This window comes from Mesoplodon densirostris, chromosome X (genome assembly GCF_025265405.1).
Source record: "Mesoplodon densirostris isolate mMesDen1 chromosome X, mMesDen1 primary haplotype, whole genome shotgun sequence".
Taxonomy (NCBI): Eukaryota; Metazoa; Chordata; class Mammalia; order Artiodactyla; family Ziphiidae; genus Mesoplodon; species Mesoplodon densirostris.
This window is the reverse complement of record NC_082681.1, coordinates 89,609,894-89,633,371: the sequence shown is the minus strand read 5'-3', so window position 1 is coordinate 89,633,371 and position 23,478 is coordinate 89,609,894. Positions and strand designations below refer to the sequence as shown.

General features: G+C 37.9%; 1 protein-coding gene across 9 annotated transcripts in view; it reads left to right on the top strand.

Annotated features, from left to right (window-relative positions):
• The first annotated feature begins 19,897 nt into the window (after positions 1 to 19,897).
• Positions 19,898 to 23,478, top strand: part of KLF8 (KLF transcription factor 8) — a 346,775-nt gene continuing 343,194 nt past the window's right edge. For 5 of the 9 annotated variants that reach the window (XR_009530891.1, XR_009530893.1, XR_009530892.1 and 2 more), the window contains exon 1: positions 19,898 to 20,455. The gene's annotated coding sequence lies outside the window, so the exon portion shown is untranslated. The remainder of the gene's footprint in view (positions 20,456 to 23,478) is intronic. The other 4 variants (XM_060087557.1, XM_060087553.1, XM_060087556.1 and 1 more) reach the window with 4 other exon arrangements.

Below are 23,478 nucleotides of genomic sequence, written 5' to 3'. Positions count from 1 at the left end.
AAATAAATAAATAAATAAATAAATAAAAGGAATCCAAATTGGAAAAGAAGCAAAACTGTCATTGCAGACGACATGTTACTATACACAGAGAATCCTAAAGATGCTACCAGAAAACTACTAGAGTTCATCAATGAATTTGTTAAAGCTGTAGGATACAAAATTAATGCACAGAAATCTCTGGCATTCTTATACACAAATGACAAAAAATCTGAAAGAGAAAATAAGGAAACACTCCCATTTATCACTGTGACAAAAAGAATAAAATACCTAGGAATAAAACTACCTAAGGAGGTAAAATATCTATATTCTGAAAGCTATAAGATGCTGATGAAAGAAGTCAAAGACGACACAAACAGATGGAAAGTTATACCATGTTCTTGGATTAGAAGAATCAATATTGTCAAAATGATTATACACCCCAAGGCAGTCTATAGATACAGTGCAATCCCTATCAAATTATCAAAGGCATCTTTGGAGAACTAGAACAAAAAATCATGAAGTTTGTATGGAGACACATAAGACCCCAAATAGTCAAAGCAATCTTGAGAAAGAAACACAGAGCTGGAGGAATCAGGCTACCTGATGTAAGGTTATACTACAAAGCTATAGTCATCAAAACAGTATGGTACTGGCACAAAAATAGAAATATAGATTAATGGAATAGGAGAGGAACCCCAGAAATAAACCCACACGCTTATGGTCAGTTAAGCTATGACAAAGGGGACTTCCCTGATGGCACAGTGGTTAACAATCTGCCTGCCAATGCAGGGGACATGGGTTCAAGCCCTGGTCCAGGAAGATCCCAAATGCCACGGAGGATCTAAGTCCGTGCACTGCAACTACTGGGCCTGTGTTCTAGATCCCACGAGCCACAACTACTGAAGCCTGTGCACCTAGAGCCTGTGCTCTGCAACAAAGAGAAGCCAACTTGATGAGAAGCCCACACACTGCAATGAAGAGTATCCCCCACTCACTGCAACTAGAGAAAGCCTGCATGCAGCAACAAAGACCCAATGCAGCCAAAAACAAACAAACAAATAAATAAATAAATAAACTTGTTTTTAAAAAGCTATGACAAAGGAGGCAAGACTATGCATTGTAGAAAAGACAGTCTACTCAATAAATGGTGCTGGGAAGACTGGATAGCTACATGTAAAAAAATGAAATTAGAACATTCTTTAACATCATACACAAAAATAAACTCAAAATGGATTAAAGACATAAGTGTGAGACAGACATTATAAAATGCTTAGAGGAAAATATAGGCAGAACACTCTGACATAAATTGCAGCAATATCTTTTCTGATCTGTCTCACAGGATAATGGAAATGAAATCAAAAGTAAACAAATGAGACCTAATCAAACTCAAAAGTTTTTGCACAGCAAAGGAAACAATAAACAAAAGGAAAAGACAACCCACAGATTGGGAGAAAATATTTGCAAATGATGTGAGCCAGAGGGATTAGTACCCAAAACTTATAAACAGCTCATGCAGCTTAATGTCATCAAAACAAAAAACCCAATCAAAAAATGGGCAAAAGAACTAGATAGACATTTCTCCAAAGAAGACCCACAGATGGCCAGGAGGCACATGAAAATATGTTCAACATCACTAATTATTAGAGAATTGTAAATATCACATCACACTAGTTAAAATATGTATCATCAAAAAATCCACAAACAATAAATGCTGGAGCGGGTGTGGAGAGAAGGAACTCTTACACTGTTTGTAAATTTATACAGCCACTGTGAAGAACAGTATGGAGGTTTCATAAGAAACTAAATATAGAGCTAACATATGATCATTCAACCACACTCCTGGGCATATATCTGGAGAAAAACATGGTTTGAAAGGATGCATGCACCCCAATGTTCATTGCAGCACTGTTTACAATAGCCAAGACATGGAAGCAACCTAAATGTCCATCAACAGAGAAATGGATAAAGAAGATGTGGTACATATATACAATGGAATATTACTCAGCTGTTAAATAGAATTAAATAATGCCATTTGCAGTAACATGGATGGACCTAGAGATTTTCATACTGAGTGACATCAGACAGAGAAGGGGAAATATCATAAGATATCAATTATGTGAGGAATCTAAAAAGAAATGATACAAATGAACTTATTTATATTAAAACAACAGACTCACAGACTTAGAGAACAAACTTATGGTTACCATGGGGGAAGGGTGGGGGGAAAAGATAGTTAGGGAGTTTGGGATTGACATGTACACACTGCTATATTTAAAATGGGTAGCCAACAAGGACCTACCGTATAGAACAGGGAACTCTGTTCAATATTATGTAAGAACCTAAATGGGAAAAGAATTTGAAAAAGAGTAGATACATGTATATGTATAATTTAATCACTTTGTTGTACACCTGAAACCATCACAACATTGTTAATCAACTGTACTCCAATATAAAATAAAAAGTTTTTAAAAAAGAAATCAATGAAATAGAGATGAAGAAAACAATTGTAAAGATTTATGAAACTAAAAGCTTGTTATTTAAAAAGATAAACAAAATTGATAAATCTTTAGCCAGACTCATCAAGAAAAAAAAGGGAGAAGACCCAAATCAATAAAATGAGAAATGAAAAAGGAGTAGTTACAATGGACACCACTGAAACACAAAGGGCCATGAGAGACTACTACCAGCATCTATATGACAATAAAATTGACAACCTAGAAGAAATGGGCAAATTCTTAGAAAAGTACAATCTCCAAACACTGAACTAGGAAGAAATAGAAAATATGAACAGAACAATCACAAGTAGTGAAAGCAAAACTGTGATTAAAAACTCCCAACAAACAAAAGTGGAGGACAAGATGGCTTCACAGGTGAATTCTATTGAATATTTAGAGAAGAGGTAATATTCATCAGTCTGAAACTATTTCAAAAATTGCTTAGGAAGGAACACTCCCAAACTCATCCAATGAGGACACCATCACTTTAATACAAAAACCAGACAAAGATACCACACATAAAAGATTACAGGTCAATATCACTGATGAACACAGATGCAAAAATCCTCAACAAGATACTAGCAAACCAAATCCAACAGTACATTAAAAGGATCATACACCATGATCAAGTGGGATTTATCCCAGGGATGCAAGGATTTTACAATATCCCAAAATCAATCAGTGTGATACACCACATAAAAAAAATAAAGAACGAAAATCATATGATCATCTCAATAGATGCAGATAAAGCTTTTGAAAAAATTCAGCACATATTTATGATAAAAAATCTCCAGAGAGTGAGCAGAGGGAGCTTACCTCAACATAATAAAGGCCATAAATGATAAACCTACAGCTAACATCATACTCAATGGTGAAAGGCTGAAAGTATTTCCTCTAAGATGAGGAACAACATAAGGGTGTCCACTCTCACCACTTTTATTCAACATAGTTAGGAATTCTTAGCCACTGCAATCAGAGAAGAAAAAGAAATAAAAGGAATCCAAATTGGAAAAGAAGTAGAAATTCAAATCAAAACTACAATGAGATATCATCTCACACTGGTCAGAATGGCCATCATCAAAAAATCTAGAAACAATAAATGCTGGAGAGGATGTGGAGAAAAGGGAACCCTCTTGCACTGTTGGTGGGAATGGAAATTGATACAGCCACTATGGAGAACAGTATGGAGGTTCCTTAAAAACCTAAAAATAGAACTACCATACGACTGAGCAATCCCACTACTGGGCATATACCCTGAGAAAACCATAATTCAAAAAAGGTCATGTACCAAAATGTTCACTGAAGCTCTATTTACAATAGCCAGGACATGGAAGCAACCTGAGTGTCCATCAACAGACGAATGGAAAAAGAATATGTGGCACATATATACAATGGAATATTACTCAGCCATAAAAAGGAACGAAACTGAGTTATTTATAGTGTGGTGGATGGACCCGGAGACTGTCATACAGAGTGAAGTAAGTCAGGAAGAGAAAAACAAATGCCGTATGCTAACACATATATATGGAATCTAAAAAGAGAAAAAAATAGAAAATGGTCAGGAGAACCTAGGGGCAAGAAGGGAATAAAGATACAGACCTACTAGAGAATGGACTTGAGGATACAGGGAGGGGGAAGGGTAAGCTGGGACAAAGTGAGAGAGTGGCATGGAGATATATATATATATACACTACCAAGCGTAAAATAGATAGCTAGTGGGAAGCAGCTGAATAGCACAGAGAGATCAGCCCAGTACTTTGTGACCACCTAGAGGGTTGGGATAGGGAGGGTGAGAGGGAGGGAAATGCAAGAGGGAAGAGATATGGGGACATATGTATATGTATAACTGATTCACTTTGTTATAAAGCAGAAACTGAAACACCATTGTAAAGCAATTATACTCTAATAAAGATGCTTAAAAAAAAGAAGTAAAGGGCTTCCCTGGTGGCGCAGTGGTTGAGAGTCCGCCTGCCGATGCAGGGGACACGGGTTCGTGCCCCGATCCCGGAAGATCCCACATGCCGCGGAGCGGCTGGGCCCGCGAGCCGTGGCCGCGGAGCCTGTGTGTCCGGAGCCTGTGCTCCGCAACGGGAGGGGCCGCAGCAGTGAGAGGCCCGCGTACAGCAAAAAAAAAAAAAAAAAAAAAAAAAAAAAGAAGTAAAGCTGTCACTGTTTGCAGATGACATGATGTTATATATATAAGATCCTAAAGATGCTACCAGAAAACTACTAGAGCTCATCAATCAATTTGGTAAAGTTGCAGGATACAAAATTAATACCCAGAAATATTTTGCTTTCTCTACACTAACGATGAAAGATCAGAGAGTGAAATTAAGGAAACAGTCCCATTTACCATTGCCTCAAAAAATAATAAAATACCTAAGAATAAACCTACCTAAGGAGGCAAAAAACCTGTACTCTGAAAACTGTAAGACGGTAATGAAAGGAATTCAAGGTGACATAGATGGAAAGATATACCGTGTTCTTGGATAGGAAGAATCAATATTGTCAGAAAGACTATACTACCCAATGCAGTCTACAGATTCAATGCAATATCTACCTAATTACCAATGGCATTTTTGACAGAACTACAACAAAAAATCTTAAAATTTGTACGGAGACGCATAAGACCCCGAATAGCCAAAACAATGTTGAGGAAGAAAACGTAGCTGGAGGAATCAGTCTCTCTGATTTAAGGCTATACTACAAAACTAAAGTCATCAAAACAGTATGGTCCTCATACAAAAACAGAAATATAGATGAATGGAACAGGAAAGAAATCCCAGAAATATACCCATGCACTTATGGTCAATTAATCTACAACAAAGGAGGCAAGACTATACAATGGAGATGACAGTCTCTTCAGTAACTTATGCTAGGAATACTGGACAGCTACATGTTTAAAAAAATGAAATTAGAACATTCTTTAACAGCATTCACAAAAATAAACTCTGATACTATAAAACTCTTAGAGGAAATCATAGGCAGAACTCTCTTTGACATAAACTGCAGCAATATGTTTTTTGATCCATCTCCTAGAGTAATGGAAATAAAAACAAAAATAAACAAATAGGACCTAATTAAAGTCAAATGGTCTTGCACAGTAAAGGAAACCACAAACAAATGAAAAAAAAAACACAGAATGGGAGAAAATATTTGCACACAATGCAATTGATAAGAGATTAATCTTCAAAATTTACAAGCAGCTCATGTGGCTCAATGTAAAAAGAAAAAAACAAACAACCCAATCAAAAATGGGCAGAAGACCTAAATAGACATTTCTCCAAAGAAGATATACAGATGGCCAAGAGGCATATGAAAAGATGTTCAACATCACTAATAATTAGAGAAATTCATATCAAAACTACAATGAGGTATCACCTCATACCAGTCAAAGTGGCCATCATCAAAAATCTACAAACAGTAAATGCTGGAGAGGGTGTGGGGAAAAGGGAACCCCCCTACACTGTAGGTGGGAATGTAAATTGGTACAGCCACTGTGGAGAACATTATGGAGGTTCCTTAAGAAACTAAAAATAGAGCTACCATATGATCCTGCAACCACACTCCTGGGCATATATCCGGAGATAAACATGGTTTGAAAGGATCTGTGCACCCCAATGTTCATTGCAGCACAATTTACAATAGCCAAGTCATGGAAGCAACCTAAATGGCCATCGACAGAGGAATGGATAAAGATGTGGTACATATATACAATGGAATATTACTCAGCCATTAAATAGAGTGAAATAATGCCATTTGCAGCAACATGGATGGACCTAGAGATTGTCATACTGAGTGAAGTAAGTCAGACAGAGAAAGAGAAATATCGTATGATATTGCTTATATGAAGAATCTAAAAATAAATGATACAAATGAACTTATATGTATCATTTGTGAGTCTGAATCACAGATTCACAGACTTAGAGAATGAACTTATGGTTACCAGGGGACAAAGGTTGGGGGAAAGGATCGTTAGGTAGTTTAGGATTGACATGTACACACTGCTATATTTAAAATGGATAAACACAAAGCAAAAACATAGGCCTTGAGAAAATAAACAAACAAACAAAAAATTTTTCTAAAAAATCTGTTTTTTTATTTTTGATCCTATAATTTCAATTTTTTAATAGCTTCTATGTCTTTGCTGAGATTTTCTATTTTTTATTTATCTCAAGAGAATTTAATTTATAATTGAATTTTGAAGCATTTTTATAATGGCTACCTTAAAATCCTTGCCAGATAATTCCGCCAATTCAAAATTTCAGCATTGGTATAAGTTGATTACCTTTACTTATTCGAGTTGTGATTTTCTTGACTTTTGGCATGACGAGTGATTTTCTATTGTATCCTGAAAATTTTGTCTACTACCTTAATATAATTTATTTCAGAAGGCAGTTACTTTGTTTCAGTTTAGCATGCCTACTTTGGTTGCCTGTGGTTTTAATGATAGTTTAACAGTCGTTCTGGTCTTATTTTGATTGACTTGCTGCCACTACGGCTGTCGCTGGACCCTGCTGGTGGAACCTGAAGTGGCAAAAAGGGTTTCCCCAGGCCAGGCTTCTGGGTGTCTCTAGGTTTTCTGGTCCCCATTTGGAAAAGGGACGTCTTATGGCTACAAGATCAAAGATGCTTCCCTTGAAAGCCCTTGTTGTGGCAGGAAATGATGCCCTGCAGTGGGTGATGGTGAGTATTTCCTGAGCCAGATGCTTGTGGTGGGATCCTCTATTTGTGCCCCTTGGCTTCTCTGGGTAAGTGAGATTCTCAGGCTTGTAGGATTGAAGGGTGATCTTCTTGCCTGGTCCAATAATCTCAGGGTGAAGGGAGCTTCATGACCAGTGGGGAAAAAGAATCTCCTCAGGCCAGGCTGCTTACTGTGGCTCAGTCTCTCTTCCTAGTTTTGTCTGTCCACCTGGGTATCTCTTAGCAGTCTCAGGATCTGCAGGGAAGGAGAGAACTTCTCCTGAACTCTTATACTTGGTGGGGCTTCCAATGGATTCCCCCTTGCTGGTGGTGTCAGAAGAATTCCCTTTTAATCTAGGGGAGAAATGTGCCTACTTGTGTTGTCTTTTTTTAAAACATCTTTATTGGAGTATAATTGCTTACTTGGGTTGTCTTTTGTTGCTAGGAAATGCTGGTTCTGGGTCACCTTCTTTTGTTGTGTGTGGGAAGGGGACATAAGATGGCCTGCTGACATGTTTCTCTAGTCCTGAGGTCACAAACAAGTTCACCTTTTTCTTACTACCTTCTTGCCACAGATTTCTCCTTTGGTTGTCTCTTGAATAATTTCAAGGGTTTATAGTTGTGCTTAGTGGATGGGAGCAAGGAAAAATAGGTATTATATAGACGGGAAGTTCCCCAGTTATTTACTTTTAGCAGAATATACTTAGAGATTTCATGATTTAAAATGAAGTATTAGATTTCTGATAATGGAAGTTCCAGATACTCATGCCCACTCAGAAGTAGACGGTACTAGCAAAACTGTTCTCTCCCATAGAGAGAGAACCTATGGCAAAGAGAAATGCAGTACCATATTCCCTGTGAGCTCACTGGCTCTCCAGATGAAGGAGAGAGTAAAAGGCAAATTATTGATATTTATTCCCATAAATATTTTATTGATGAAATTCTAATAATAATATAATATATTATAATTATAATGATAATATTATTATAGTTGAATAGAATTTTGTAATACAGGTTTAATATTGAGAAGAATTAAATTAAAAAAAATAGTGATATATATATATTTTTTTCTTATTTGGTTTTTAATTTTTTCCAGTTTTATTGAGATATAATTGACATACATGACTTTATAAGTTTAAAGTATACAGCATAATGGTTTGACTTACATACATATTTAAACGATTATCACTATAGATTTAGTTAGCATCCACCATCCCATATAGATACAATAAAAAGAAAATACAAAAAAAGAAAATAAATTTTTTCCTTGTAATGAGAACTCTTAGGATTTACTCTAAAAACTTTCATACATATCATACAGTAGTGTTAAATATAGTCATCATTCTGTACATGTACATGTGGTACTTATTTATCTTATACCTGGAAGTTTGTACTTTTTCACAACCTTCATCCAAGAATTAAGTTTTTAAGGTAATATTTCAAAGTTATTGTTCCTATTACCAAAATCAACTGAAATGTGTCTGTCAATGATGATTTGCTATGAGATTTTATGTATTTCACCTTTGAAAATGTCTTTTCATACAGATAGGTACTGCCACATATTGATATTAATCCATGTGCATATGATTTTTTTAGTAATAATTTTCAAGAATACAAGTAAGTACATTCACAGTGTTGTGACACCATCACCATTATACATTTCTGAACTTTTTTCATTATCCCATACAGAAATTCTCTAACTATTAATCAGTACTTCCCACTTCCTCCTTTCCCACCAGCCTCTGGTAATCTCTACTTTACCTTCTGTGTCTATTATTGAATAACTTGCCTTTTCTAAGTATATCATATAAGTGGAATCATACAACATTTGTCCTTTTGGGTCTGTTAAACGTTCATCCATGTTTTAGCATATATCAGAATTTCATTCTTCCAGATGTTAACTAAACTAAGGCAGAATAAATTCCATTGTATGCATATACTGTATTTTACTTATCCATTCATCTGTTAGTGGACATTTGGGTTGTTCATACCTTTTGGCTATTGTGAATAATGTTGCTATGAACATTAGTGTACAAGTATCTGTTTGGTTCCTTGCTTTCAATTCTTTTAAGTATACACCTAGGAGTAGATTGCTGGATCATACAGTAATTTCATGTTTACATTTTTAAGGAACCACCATGCTATTTTCCAAAATGACTGCACAATTTTACATTCCTATCAGCAATATATAAGGTTTCCAATTTATCCGCATCCTCACGAACATCTATTTTCTTATTTTTTAAGATAATAACCATCCCAATGGACATGAAGTGTTATCTCATTGTGGTTTTGATTTGTATTTCCCTAGTGAGTAGTAATGTTGATCATATTTTCATATGCTTGCTGGCCATGTGTATATCTTCTTTGGAAAAATGTCTATTCAACTCTTTTGTCCATTTTTTGTATTGGGTTATTTTGTTGTTGTTTTTGAGTTGTAGGAGTTCTTTATATACAAATCTCTTATAAGATACATGATTTGGAATTATTTTCTCTCATTCAGTGGGTCTACATTTCACTCTCTTGATTGTGCAGAAAATTTTAAAATTTTGATGAAATCCAATGTATTTAGTTTTTTTTTTCTTTTGTAGCCTAAGCTTTTGATGTCATATCCAAGTAATCAATGTGAAATCCAATTTCATGAAGCTTTCCCCCTATGTTTTCTTCTAAGAGTCTGATAGTTGTAGCTTTTACATTTAGGTCTTTAATCCATTTTGAGTTAATTTTTGTATATGATATAAGGTAAGGGTCCAACTTCATTATTTAACATGTGGACATAATTCTCCCAGAACCAATTGTTGAATTGACTGTCCTTTGCAAATTACTGATTTTTACAATTTGCTTTAAGGGAGTGATGACAGGAAGATGGCAAAAGAGGAGTTCTCTACTGTCATTTCTCCATGTAACATTGATTTTGTCCATTACCCACAGATGAGAGTACCTTTGTTGGAGTCCTTGAGTCCAGTGGAGAAGTTCGAGAGCACTGTTGGAGCAAAAATGTCTGAGAATAGATGCATTGAAGACGGTAAGAGGAACAACTTCACTTTGCCCATATCATCCCTTTCTCAAGGTGGTATGACTCAGTGCCTAGGGAGATCCCCTCAACACACAATTTTTCCCATAAGGGGAAGTGAGAGATGTGGGTGAATGGCTTTCCCAGACATGCAAGATGCTGCCCAAAAGGCCCCATTCTTTCTCACCTTACCCAGATTACTAAGGTGATCTGCAAGGCTGAGGGGTTGGGAGAGGTTGGGAGCATAGCAGCCAGGGCTCAGAACTCATCAAAGGAACACTACTAACTTCTTCATTGTTCTTCCTATTAACTCATTCTTGGACACCATCAAGAATCCTGCCCATGAATTGCTGGGGATGCTCACTTGAAGAACACCCAAACTGGCACACAGGCAGCCCAAATGCTCTGCCCATCTCCCCTTCACTCTCTTTAACCCTCCAATGTCCAGGTCCTCACATGTACTCTTGTAGACAGTGGGTGCTGGTACTTGCTAGCGTGCAAGTACAGAAAGCAGACCAAAATATGAGGGATAAGGAAAAGGCTCAGAGACTTAAGCATTTCAGGGCACCACCCTAGAAAAAACAAACAGGAGGCTCTCAGCACCCACTCTGGATTTGTAGGATGGAGAAAAGGCATACATACAACAGCAGCAGAATACACATTCTTAGAAATATTCTTCAGGATATATGTTGGGTCACAAAACAAGTCTTAACAAATTTAAGTAGACTGAAATCATATAAAGTATCTTTTTCAACCACAGTGGTATGAAACTAGATATCAATAACAGTACAAATGCTGGACAATTCACAAATATGCGGGAACTAAATAATACATCCTTAATAATAAATGTCTCAAGGAAGAAATCAAAAAATGTCCTGACACAAACAAAAATGAAAACACACCACCCCAAAATTTGCAGGATATAGCAAAAGTAGTTAGAAGAGGGAAGTTTATAGTGATAAACACCAACATTAAGAAAATATATATATATAATATATATATCTCAAAAAACATCCCTCAAACTCTATACCTCAAGGAACTAGAAAAAGAAGAAAAAACTAAGTCCAAAGTTAACAGAAGGAAGGAAATAACAAAAATCAAAACAGAAATAAATATAAAAGAGAACAGAAAAAAACAGAAAAGATCAACCAGACTAAGAGCTGTTTTTTTGAAAAAACAGAGAAAGAAAGAGAAATCTTTAACTAGACTAAGAGAAGAGAGAAGATTAAAATAAAACCAGAAATGAAAGAGGAGACATTACAATTGATACTGCAGAAATAAAAAGGATCGTAAAAGACTACTATAAACAATAATCAGCCAAAAAATTGGATAGCCAAGAAGAAATAGACAAATCCTAGAAACATACAACCTACCAAGAACTGAATCATGAAGAATAGAAAATCTGAATAGACTTATAATTAGTAGGGAGATTGAATCAGTAATAAGAAATCTCCCAACAGAGAAAACCCCAGACCAGGTAGCTTAACTGATGTATTTTATCAAACAATTAAACAGGAATTAATGCCAATCTTTCTCAAATTCTTACAAAAAGTTGAAGAGGAGGGAGGCTTCCAAGCTCATTTTATCAACCAAGCTTTCTCCTGATACCAAAGCCAGGAAAGGATACTACACATAAAGAAAATTACAGGACTATATTTCTGATGAACATGGATGCAAAAATGCTCCAAAAACTACTAGCAAACTTAATTCACCAGCATATTAAAAGGATAATATATCATGTGGGGTTTATCACTGGGATGTGAGAATGGTTCAATATATACAATCAATAAATGTTATACATCACGTTAACAGAATAAAGAATAAAAATCATATGATCATCTCAATAGATGCAGGGAAAACATTCGAAAATTCAATATCCTTTCATGATAAAAACTCTCAACAAATTAATTATAGAAGGAATGTATCTCAACATAATTTATTATGTTATTATGCTATAATAACAAGCCCACAAGTAACATTATAATCAACGCTAAAAAGCTGAAAGACAAGGAGGCCCACTTTTCCCACTTTTCCCACTTTTATTCAACATATTATTTGGAAGTCCTAGACAGGGCAATTAGGCCAAAAAAAGAAAAAAGAAAAAAGAAATAAAGGTATACAAGTCAGAAAGAAGTAAAATTATCTTTGTTTGCAAATGACCTGATCTTCTATATAGAGAAAGCCCTAAAGACTCCAAAAAACAAAACAAAACAAAACAAACAAACAAACAAAAAACTGTTGGAATTACTAAACACATTCAGTAAAGTTGAAGGATACAAAATCAACATACAAAAATCAGTTCTGTTTCTATACACTGACAACAAACTACTTGAAAGAGAAATTAAGAAAGCAATGTCATTACAATAGCATCAAAAATAATAAAATACTTAGGAATAAATTTAACTAAGTAGGTAAAAAACCTGTACACTGAAAACTATAAGACACTGATGAGAGAAATTGATGAAGACCCAAATTAATGGAAAGATAGTCTGAGTTCTTGGGTTGGAAGAATAAATATTGTTAAAATGTCCATACTACCCAAAGTGATTTATAGGTTCAGTGCAATCTCTATCAAAATTCTGATGCCATTTTTTTTTACAGAAAAATAAGCAAAAATCCTAAAATTTATATGGAACCCCAAAGGCCCTGAATACTCAAAGCAATCTTGAGCAAGAAGAACAAAGCTGGAGGTATCAAGTTTTCTGATTTCAAATTATGCTACAAAAGTATAGTAATCAAAACAGTATGGTTCTGGCATAAAAACCACCCATACATCAAGAGAACAGAATAGAGTGCACAAAAATAAACCCATGCATATATGCTCAACTAGTCTTTGATGTGGGAGCAAAGAACACACAATGAGGAAAGGATAGTTTCTTCAATAAATGTTGGGGACTGGATGCTCACGTGCAGTTGAATGAAACTGGACTCCTATCTTACACCACTCACAAAAATTAACTCAAAATGGATTAAATATTTAAAGGTAAGTCTTGGAACTTTAAAACTAATTGAAGAAAACAGGGCTAAGATCTCCTTGACATTGGCTTTGGCAATAATTTCATGAATATGACAACCAAAGCCAAGAAACAAAAGCAAAAATAAACAAGTGGGGCTACAATAAACTAAATGGCTTCTGCACAACAAAGGAAACCATTAGCAAAATGAAAAGGCAACCTATGGAATGAAAGAAAATATTGCAAACCACATTTCTGGTAAGGGTTAATATTCAAAATATATAAAGAACTCACATAACTCAAAAGTAAAAAACAAAAACAAAACAAAACAAATGTTCAGATTAAAAAATGGACAAAGGACCTGAATATTTCCAAAGAAGACATACAAATGGCTAACAGATACTTGAACATATGCTCAACGTTATCAATCAACAGGGAAATACAAATCAAAACCACAATGAGGAATCAACTCACACCTGTCATGATGGCTATTATCAAAAAGACAAGAGATAACAAATGTTGGTGAGGATGTGAAGAAAAGGGAACCTTTGTACACTGTTGGTGGAATGTTACTTGGTATAGCTATTATGGAAAACAGTATGGAGGTTTATCAAAAAATTAAATATAGAATTACCATATGATGCAGTAATCCCACTTCTGGTTATATATCCAAAGGAAACAAAATGAGTACCTTGAAGAGAGAGCTGTACTCCCATGTTCATTTCACCATTATTCACAAAGGCCAAGATATGGAAAGAACCTAAGTGTGTGCTGGAAAATGAATGCATAAAGAAAATGTGGCATATATATATATATATATATATATATATATATATATATATATATATATATATAAAATAGTGGCATATATAATATAATGTATATTATAATGTACATAAAATAGACTATTATTAAGCCATAAAAAGAAGGAAATCCTGCCATTTGCAGCAACATGGATGAACCTAGAGGGTATTATGCTAAACCAGACAGGGAAAGGCAAATACTGTATGGTATCACTTATATGTGGAATCTGAAAAAAAAAAGTCAAATTCACAGACAAAGAGAGTGAATGATGGTTTCCAGGGGTTTGGGAGGTGGGGGAAATGGAAAAATGTTAGTCAAAGTGTACAAATTTTTAGTTATATGATGAATAAGTCCTGAGGATCTAATGAACAACATGGTGACTATAGTTAATAATATTGTATTTCATCCTTGAAATTTACTAAGAAAGGAGATCTTAAGCATTCTTACTACTGGATAAAAAAGGTAACTACATGAGGTGATGGATGTGTTAGATAACTTGATTTCGATAATCACTTCTCAATGATCAAATCATCATGTTGTACACTTTCAACTCATACAATTTTATGTGTCAATTATACCTCAAAGCTGAAAATAAAATAAAATTTGCTTTAAGATGACTCACTTTCTCCGTGCTGATGACTATTTTTCTTAATATTTATAAGAGCACTTTATATATTAAGGACATTAACCTTTGTTGAAAGTACTTTCACCCAATTTGTCCTTTGCCTTTTGCCTTTACCTATGGTATGTGGTGGAATATTTAACTTTTGTCTGTTAACAAATCTAATTATGTTTTGTTTTGTGGTGTTTCCACTGGTGTCATGTTTTAAAATAGCTTTCTCAATCTGAGAGAATTCCAGTATTCTTCTCTGGTCTTTTATAGTTTTTAAAAACATTGTTAGTGGAGTTCAGTTATGTAAAATTAGATTAATGATAATCTTTAGTCCTTGACACATTATTCCTTGTCCATTTACATCATTTATTTTTTTAATAATATAAAAAATATCTGGGACCACCACTCAAACCAAAAGCTAGTACATTACCAATAACATATCTACTTATGGGTATCTATTCTATCCCATTCTCCTTCCTCAGAAGTAACCTAGAAGTATCTAGAAGTATCTCTCATTCCCTTGACCTAAAAATAGTTTTATTATATATATGTATATGTGAAATGAATAGGCTACATATTTCTTAGTTCTACTTATTTTCAAACTTTATCAATTGATATTAAATCATGTGCTGTCTGTCTTCTGGGGCTTACTTTTTTCATTCAACATTATGTTATTAAAATCTGGTCATTGCATTGCATTACTCTATCATTAATTTCTATTTGAATAATTAATAGAAGCAAACCAGGTAAAGAGTGAGTAGAAGAGTACTTCAGGTGAAAGAATAGCATGTGTTAAGGTCCTGAGATGGACAAAAGCATGCCAATCTTGAGGAACTATAGAAAGGAACATGAGTGACTCTGGAGTACTGAGACTTGAGGGAAGAGTAATTGAAGATGAGTTTGGAGCAGCAGTCCAGGGAGGGACTACAAAGTGCCTTTTAAATCATAGTGAGGATCTGGTCTTTTTAAGTGCAATGGAAGTCATTAGGCAGAGGAATAACATGCTCTGGTTGGCCAATTTTAAAAGATTAATCTGGCTACTCAAAGAACAGATTGAGAAGAGGTAGCAAGAATCCAATCTTGAGGTGGGTGTTATTATTGTCCCCACTTTACAGATAAGAAAACTAAGGTTCAGAGATAATCTATATATGGATCTAGAGTTCAGAGAGGCTTGGTTTCGAGACAGATCTAGGTATTCATCAGCTTATAATCAGAGCTACAGAACTGAATGAGATCACCCTAGGAAGAGAGTATAGATAGAAAAGAAAAGAGGGTTAAGGAGATGGCTTGAGGTACTCTAATATATAGACTTAGTTAGAGGAGGAGAAAAGGAGACTAAAAAGGAGCAGTCAGTGAGGCAAGAGTAAAATTATGGAAGTATATTTGCCAAGAGAAAAAAAATGCTTCAAGAAAGCAACAGCGGTCAACTATGCCAAAAAAAGGTAAAGCAAATTAAGAACTGAAAAGTGGCCACTTGATTTAGTAACATGGAGATGATCACTCTCTACTTCCTTAGCCATCTTAAGATGTGCACAGAGGAGCTTGAAAGACGTATTATTATTGTCTCCTGTATTTTTGTGTGAAGAAGCTAGAGCTCAAAGGAATTAGGTAACTTGCCTCAAGCAAAACAGCTAGGGAATGACAAATTTAGAAATGGAAGTCTCCTCATTCCAAATCCAGTTTTCTTTCCATGGCATCACAGCTGCTTTTAATATATGGGAGGCTTTTTGGTTTGCTACATGAGTGACTGAGGTTACATGTGTAGTGCGGAACTGAATTCATTCCAATATGCCTTGAGTGTCCATTATGTACAAAACTCTGGGATAGTCATTGCAAAAGATTTGAAAATGAAAAAGACACAGACCATATTCCCAAGGAGCTTGTACAGTCTAGTAAGATAGCATCTATACAACTGTATCCTAAGACAATGGGGAAGTAATGGAAGCACAGAAAAGTGAGAATTTGGATTAGGTCTGGACCAATGACTTGGTGAGGGAGAGCTTGTTCATCTTCCCATTTACTGCTACATACTCACTCTATGTCTCGTAGAAAAATAAGCTCAATAAATACTTGTTATAGCAAGTATTGAGCTTCAAATTTTTGCCAGGCACATAGTGATTATAGCAGTAAATAAGTAGACTCTAGCTAGAATAATTAATAAAAGTTTAAAAAAATAGGGAACTAGGGAACTTATTGAAAGGATAGTGGGCTATCTCACAGGGTTAAAGGAAGAGTTGACTCAGAAACGGTAGGAACCAGGTTAGCTCTGGGTACGAAAGCAGTGTACATTTATGGATCTTCTCTCCACTTTAAAGTGACTCCCCACCTCTCTGAATTCCCAATCTCTGTTTCAACTCAAAATGTCATGTTCTTGGGAGAGAGAAACTAGTTGGGTCAGGGATATTCCCCTGGAATAAGTTACGATGGTCATTAAGGAAGGTTCACATATCACAGACACCAGACATGGCCATTACAGGACAACCCATGGTTTCAAACCAATTCCAAAGAGGTAAGTCCTTGTTAATTGGACATCAACTCCATCCCAAGTGTTATCTACTAAAATCTAACATCAAGAAGAATGAAATTAAGGGAATGTGCTCACTCTCCCAGAAGATTGATATTGAAAGCCTTTTCCCATCATAAGAACTTTCTGACATCAGTGAGCTGACCATAGGGAACTGACAGAACTTCTGAGATGGAAGGAGCCTTTGGTAACCATTAATTCACTTCCTTATTGTGCAATGAGGAATATGAAGCCCTTGCATGCAGTCTTACATGTAGTCACACAGCAAATAAGTGGTAGTACTGGGTAGACCTTTGATCCTGTGGGCCCTTTCTCTGCCTACGCTCTACAGTGCTTAACACTGTGCTGAGAACATAACTATAGAATCTTTCAAATCTCCCTGGGGTATTGTGCTCAGGTATAGGCAGCAACATAGCAAGAGGTATCTATCATCCATAGTCAGAAGTCTAGAGAATTGGGCCGAGCTGAAGTAGCTTCTATGAACAGACAGATAGCTGAGGTTAGACCACATGATGGATAAGCAATCAAGGATGTGTCAATGACAGCTTAAGACAGGGCTAAAAGACAGGGTTCTTTTCCTCCTGAAGCTAAACAGCCCTAGCTCCTTCCACTAGAAAAGGGAAATGGCTGCCTCATATGACCTTGCATAAAAGTCACAGCTTACAGAATTGCTCAAATCATCCTTCTTCCTTTATGTAACCAATGAGTCTATTTTCAGCTGCTCCCCTTCCTCTTTAACCAATTAACATCCAGAAAACTGGGTTGTCTGCTCTTCCCAATAACATGATTGATTATAAGTTTAGTTTAAGAAATAGGTATAGTGTAGTGGGAAAGTGTGTATATCTGGAGCTGTACTACCTGGGTTCAAATCCTAGGTTTCACCATTTCCTAGGGGTGTGATTTTTGGCAAGTCACTCTATTTCCCTGGGCTTTTGTTTTCTCACCTGTAAAATGAGGACAATAATAATAATGTCTACTTCATAGGGAGGTTGTGGGAATCCAATGATTTAATAATACATCCTTGGGGGTACAAGAGAGCATATACAGATAATCTGACTCCAAAAAAGGAACACACCTAGAGACAAAGATTCTATTAATTCAGATGAACCAGCCCCTCAAGAACTATGCTCCCTAGCACTGACTTGACAAAACTAAGAACACTTAACCCCCAGCAATCAGCTGCAAACCCTAAAAGCCAACCTAAAAGCACACTACTACTGCTCCAACTACCATTGCTAACAGCCCAGAGACAAGGTGTCCAGATGTTCTAAGAGAATACATGGGGCCAGTGGTTCATAACAGGTGCAATTCTCTGCTGCCTTTTTTGTTTGTTTGTTTGCTTTTATACATTTATTTATTTATTTTTGGCTGCATTGGGTCTTCATTGCTGCGTATGGGCTTTCTCTAGTTGTGGCAAGCAGGGGCTACTCTTCATTGTGGTGCATGGGCTTCTCATTGCAGTGGCTTCTCTTGTTGCAGAGTACAGGCTCTAGGCACATGGTCTTCAGTAGTTGTGGCATGCGGGCTCAGTACTTGTGGATTGTGGACTCTAGAGTGCAGGCTCCGTTGTTGTGGCACACGGGCTTAGTTGCTCCACGGCATGTGGGACCTTCCCAGACCAGGACTCCAACCCATGACCCCTGCATTGGCAGGCAGATTCTTAACCACTGTGCCACCAGGGAAGTCCTGTTTGTTGTTTAAAAACAGATAACATCCAGATAGATACAAGAAGAAATTGCCTTCAATTGTTCTTTCAACAAATATTAACTGAGCTCCTGCTATATGGCAGCCACTGTTCAGTGTGCTGAGGACAGAGCAGAGAACAAAATAGATGAAGTCCCTGCTCTTACTGAGCTTATATTCTAGTGGGAAATACATTTTACCACAGAAGAAAACACATATCTAAGATTGTTTTAGATTGTGATCAGTGCTGTGATAAAATAAAAAGGGATTAGGTCACAGAGAGTGCCTGGGCCATCTGAGCTACTTTAATCTCCCTTTCCTGCGATCTGAAGGATATAGGGGCCCACCATGGGTACAACCAGATAGAAAGAAAAGGAAGTGCAAAGTCCCTGAGGTCGGACAGATCTTAGCATATTGTAATAAAAAGGAGATCAGTGTTGCTAGAGGAGAGTGAACAAGGTTTTTATAAATCAAGTCAAAGAGGCTGGGTCTATTGATGGTGGTGTTTGGGACCAGGAAATTGTGAGAGATTCTGGACAAATTTTAAAGACAGGGCCAATAGGATTTTTTGAAGAACTGTATGTGAAACACGAGAGAAAAGGAGGATTCAAGGGTGGCTCCAAGACTTTTGGCCTGAACAACCAGGTGTTCCCATTAACTGGAATGGAGAATGGAAGTAACTATGATTTCTGATGGGTCATTCTGGAATTCCACTAATAGCTGTGGATGGGACCTCAGGGCCCTTCTCCAACTTTGAGCAGCCTAGTTATGGAGTGGGGCGCTGGCATAGGACTGTTGTTTTGGGTGAGAGGAATGAAGCACATTTCTGGGAATCCCCGCCCGCTCTCCCCCGATTCTATTCATAAACCTGGAGATTTACACAGATGAGAGATAGAGAAGACTGAGCACATCGGGCCAGGCAAAACGGAGAGGCCCCAGGGACAGGAAATCTGCTGTAGCCACTTCAGTACAGAAACTGTACGAGAGTGGGCAGCGCCAATGAGGGCGCTGCAGGAACTTTCTTGGCGATCTAGGGAACCACTTTTTACCATAAACGAAGTAAAGAAAAGAGATGGGGTGGGGTTTGGTGGCCTAGCCGGCCGGAAGGAATTTGGGTGGAGCCGACTGTGCAAGTTTCGGGGCAGAGGGGTAGAGGAGGCCGCCACTAGCAACTAACCTCAGCTTCCTAAACTCAACAGAAATGTCGGAGGGGTTGTTGGAAGTGCCAGGAGCCCCGTGATTGTGTCTGCCCGCCAAAGAGAGATGGAAACCCAAGTTGTGCGGTGCAGCTTTAAAGGGGCTGGTGATTGACAGAATGTGTAGCAGTGGATGGGGTGGAGCCGCTGGGTGGGGTCTGGGACAGGCAGCTGGGAGAAACCAAAAGGAAGAAAAAAGAAAACCATAGCCCCTGATATCGCTAATGCCAGGCGGGGGAAGCTAGCCAGAAAGGGAGGACAAGAGTGTTTTAGAGCTCACCTCCATTCCTACCCCGATCGACTCTCTCAAACCCTTCTGTCTCCTTTTCAGATAATTAAATTCGAGTGTACACCGGCCCTAGTCGGTGCCCATTCACCCTAACTCTCCACTGAACTAGGTTTGTAGTACGAGGGAGTGAGGACCCCGAGTCCACCAGCTCAACCCCAGCCCCGCCCCGTCGGCCTGGCCCGGGGCTGGGAGGAGAGGATGCCTTTGGAGGCGCAGAATCCGAAAGTAAGTCCCTTTCATTTTGCCTCCTCACCCCTCCCCTTCCTTTTGCCACCCTCACTGGGGTCTCCGCTGGTGGGGGGGCGGTGGGGAAGAGCCACCTTACAGAAAGAGACTCTTTCAAGAAGGATCCGGAGGGTGGGGCAGGGTAGGGTGGGGTAAGAAGAGGAGGGGAGCGGAGGAGGGGTGGTGCTTTAAAGCCTAGGGGAGCTGCCACCCACGGGATAGGTACCTCAGAATTTGCTGATTGTATGATTAGAGCCTTGATTTCCTCTGCTGTCCTTAGAGCCTCGACTTATCCCTTCCAGGCGTCCTTTCTTTTTCTCACCCTCCAGCATCCCTATCTGGCTGCTTAAAGCTTCTAACCGTGAGCTGGGAAGGCTCCATCTTGCCTGGCTTCTTAAAGGGACAGTGCACTAGTTCAACTGTGAGAAATAGATCCTGGAAATTAGATTTCGAGAAGGATGGCACTGACTCACCTTACTATGACAATACGTGTGTGTTGGGGGAATTTGTACAGAGAGGACAGTTTTTCTTCCTCATACCAGCCTCCAAACTTGTTCTAATATCCAGTTGATTCTCAGGAGGTGCATCCTGGGCAATGTTGCCAAGTTCCACATTAGTTAACTGAAGAGTCAATAGGCTCTGCAGTTATAGCTCAAGAGGAAAATTTCTGTTTCCTAAGAGGTGCCATGGCATTGCAGAAGATTTGGAAAAAAATAATTTATTCTACAAATATTGATCGAGTGCCAGATTCACTGCCTGTGGCTGATCCCACTGCTGAGTGTCTGTAATATGTCAAGACCATGTAGAGTGGTGTTTCCTTTCTTAACAGATTGACGGCCAAGGTTTCTTCCTAGAGATGAATGTTGAATTTGATTCCAACATTTACCAAGTATGTGTCACGTGAAAGTTCCCACTGTTCATCTTTATTGCCTTTTCTTTAGTACCACATCCATATACCCAAGCCCAAGTGACTGGGAGATCCAGCTGGAAGAGATAGGAGCTCAAGTTCAAATGGCATACAAAGAAAGAAGGGCAGGATGCTTCAATAGGGAAGCCAAGGCCACCTTGGCTAATATGTCATTCACATGTCCATGTACAGTCTGGAAGATTGTATTGGGGAGGGGGGCTTCACCAGCTCCCTTCTGCCGTTAAATAAAAGAACTGGTGTGGTGGAAACTTGTTAGAAGGCCTCATACAGATCAGTGGCATCTCTTCCAAGCTTATTTTTCTCATGTTTCTGCTTCTGGAGGGTGGCAGGTCTGGATGGAGCCTAATGATATCCCACAGGTCAAAGAGATGAAAACATGTTGTTTAAGGTTTTAGGTCTAATATTTCACTCTGGATTTTCTTTTTAAGGTATGGATTGTCTATATGAATGTATGTATTTATTTCTATTTGGTCAATGGAATGCCACAGCTTCCAATGCTCTGCAATTTACCAGTTCAACTGTCTCTGGTATTACACACGCAAGGCGCAGAGATCCTCCCTTCTTTAATGTGCTAGGTTTCTTTGCATCCCCAGTGTCAACTCCCATCAAGGGCCTGTGTTGATTCTAGGTTTCTCAGCAACATTTAGCTAAAGCACCTTCCTCCATCCCTTGTCTCAATTGGTTTTAAAAACCTCAAAATGACATTCGGAATGGCCATATCATTGAATCCACTGGATTCAGATAAAGAAGAAAGCCTCACTTAGTGTTCTTTCTCTCTAAAGTCCCTGGTTTATGGGGTCCTAAAAACAAAGGAAACATGAATTCAACTGGAACTCTCCTGGTTACTTTCATCAGTGGGAGTACAGTCTTGTCCTAGAGCAAAGAGCCACTTGTACATGTCACACACACTGAACTCTGCTATCCATACCCTGGCGTAGAAGGTGGGGAAGGAACTATGTGCTGACTCCACAGCCTGCCTCTTGCATTTAGTAAGCATGGAATATGTTAGGTATTGCTGTGCTTCCATTTTAATATTTGATTGTCCCTTTGCATTCATGTTGTTTTTTCTTTGGGAGAGGATATAACAGCAGGATATAGCTGTCATAAAATATGGTTGATGAAATATGGTTATTCACTTCCTAGGACAATGAAAGTTTTGTGAACCCACTAACAATTACTATAGGCAAACAATAGAAATCCTTCTCCAAAGGCTTCAAGTGGCTTTCCCAGAGCAATTAGTTTGTTGTCATTCATTCTGCTTCCTGGGATTGCAGATAATTTCTGTCTACACAGAGGCAAAAAGGATTCATAAGGGATAACTGCAAAAAGGACACTTTGCACACTCTCTCTATTTCACACACAGTAGTTTTGACCCCCAACTCCCGTTGTGTAATGCCAGGATCTGGTGGGCTAGGCTGTTCTTGCCTAGACTAGTACAGCTCACCCCTACATTTACTTTGGTCTGAGTTCCTTCCTAGTTTTTCCTCAGCCTTCAAGGGTAAGGACCCGTGATAGGCAAAGGAATCAATACGAAAGTACATTGTGTTATGAGATTCATTAATTCATTCATTCAACAAACGTTTACTGACGATCTACTCTGTGTCATCACTGCACACGACTCTGGAGAGTCTACAAGTCCCCTGCATTTTTGGAGACTGTATTCTAATGAGGGTGTGTTAGTGGAGGGGAAAGACAATAAACAAAAGTTTTTGTCAGGTGGGAATAAGATGGGAGAAAGGACTGGGGAGAGCTGTTTGATATAGAACAGTCAAGGAAGGCTTCTCTGTTATGGTACTTTTTTTTTTAAAATTGGGGTACAGTTGCTTTACACTGTTGTGTTAGTTTCTGTACAAAGAAGTGAATCAACGATGTGTATACATATATCCCCTCCCTCTTGGACCTCCATCCCACTGCCCCTCATCCCACCCATCTAGGTCACCATAGAGCACCAAGCTGAGCTCCCTGTGCTATACAGCAAGTTCCCGCTAGCTATCTATTTAACACATGGTAGTGTATATATGTCAACCTTAATCTCCCAATTCATGCCAACCCCCCTTCCCCCACTGTGTCCAACGTCTGTTTTCTATGTCTGAGT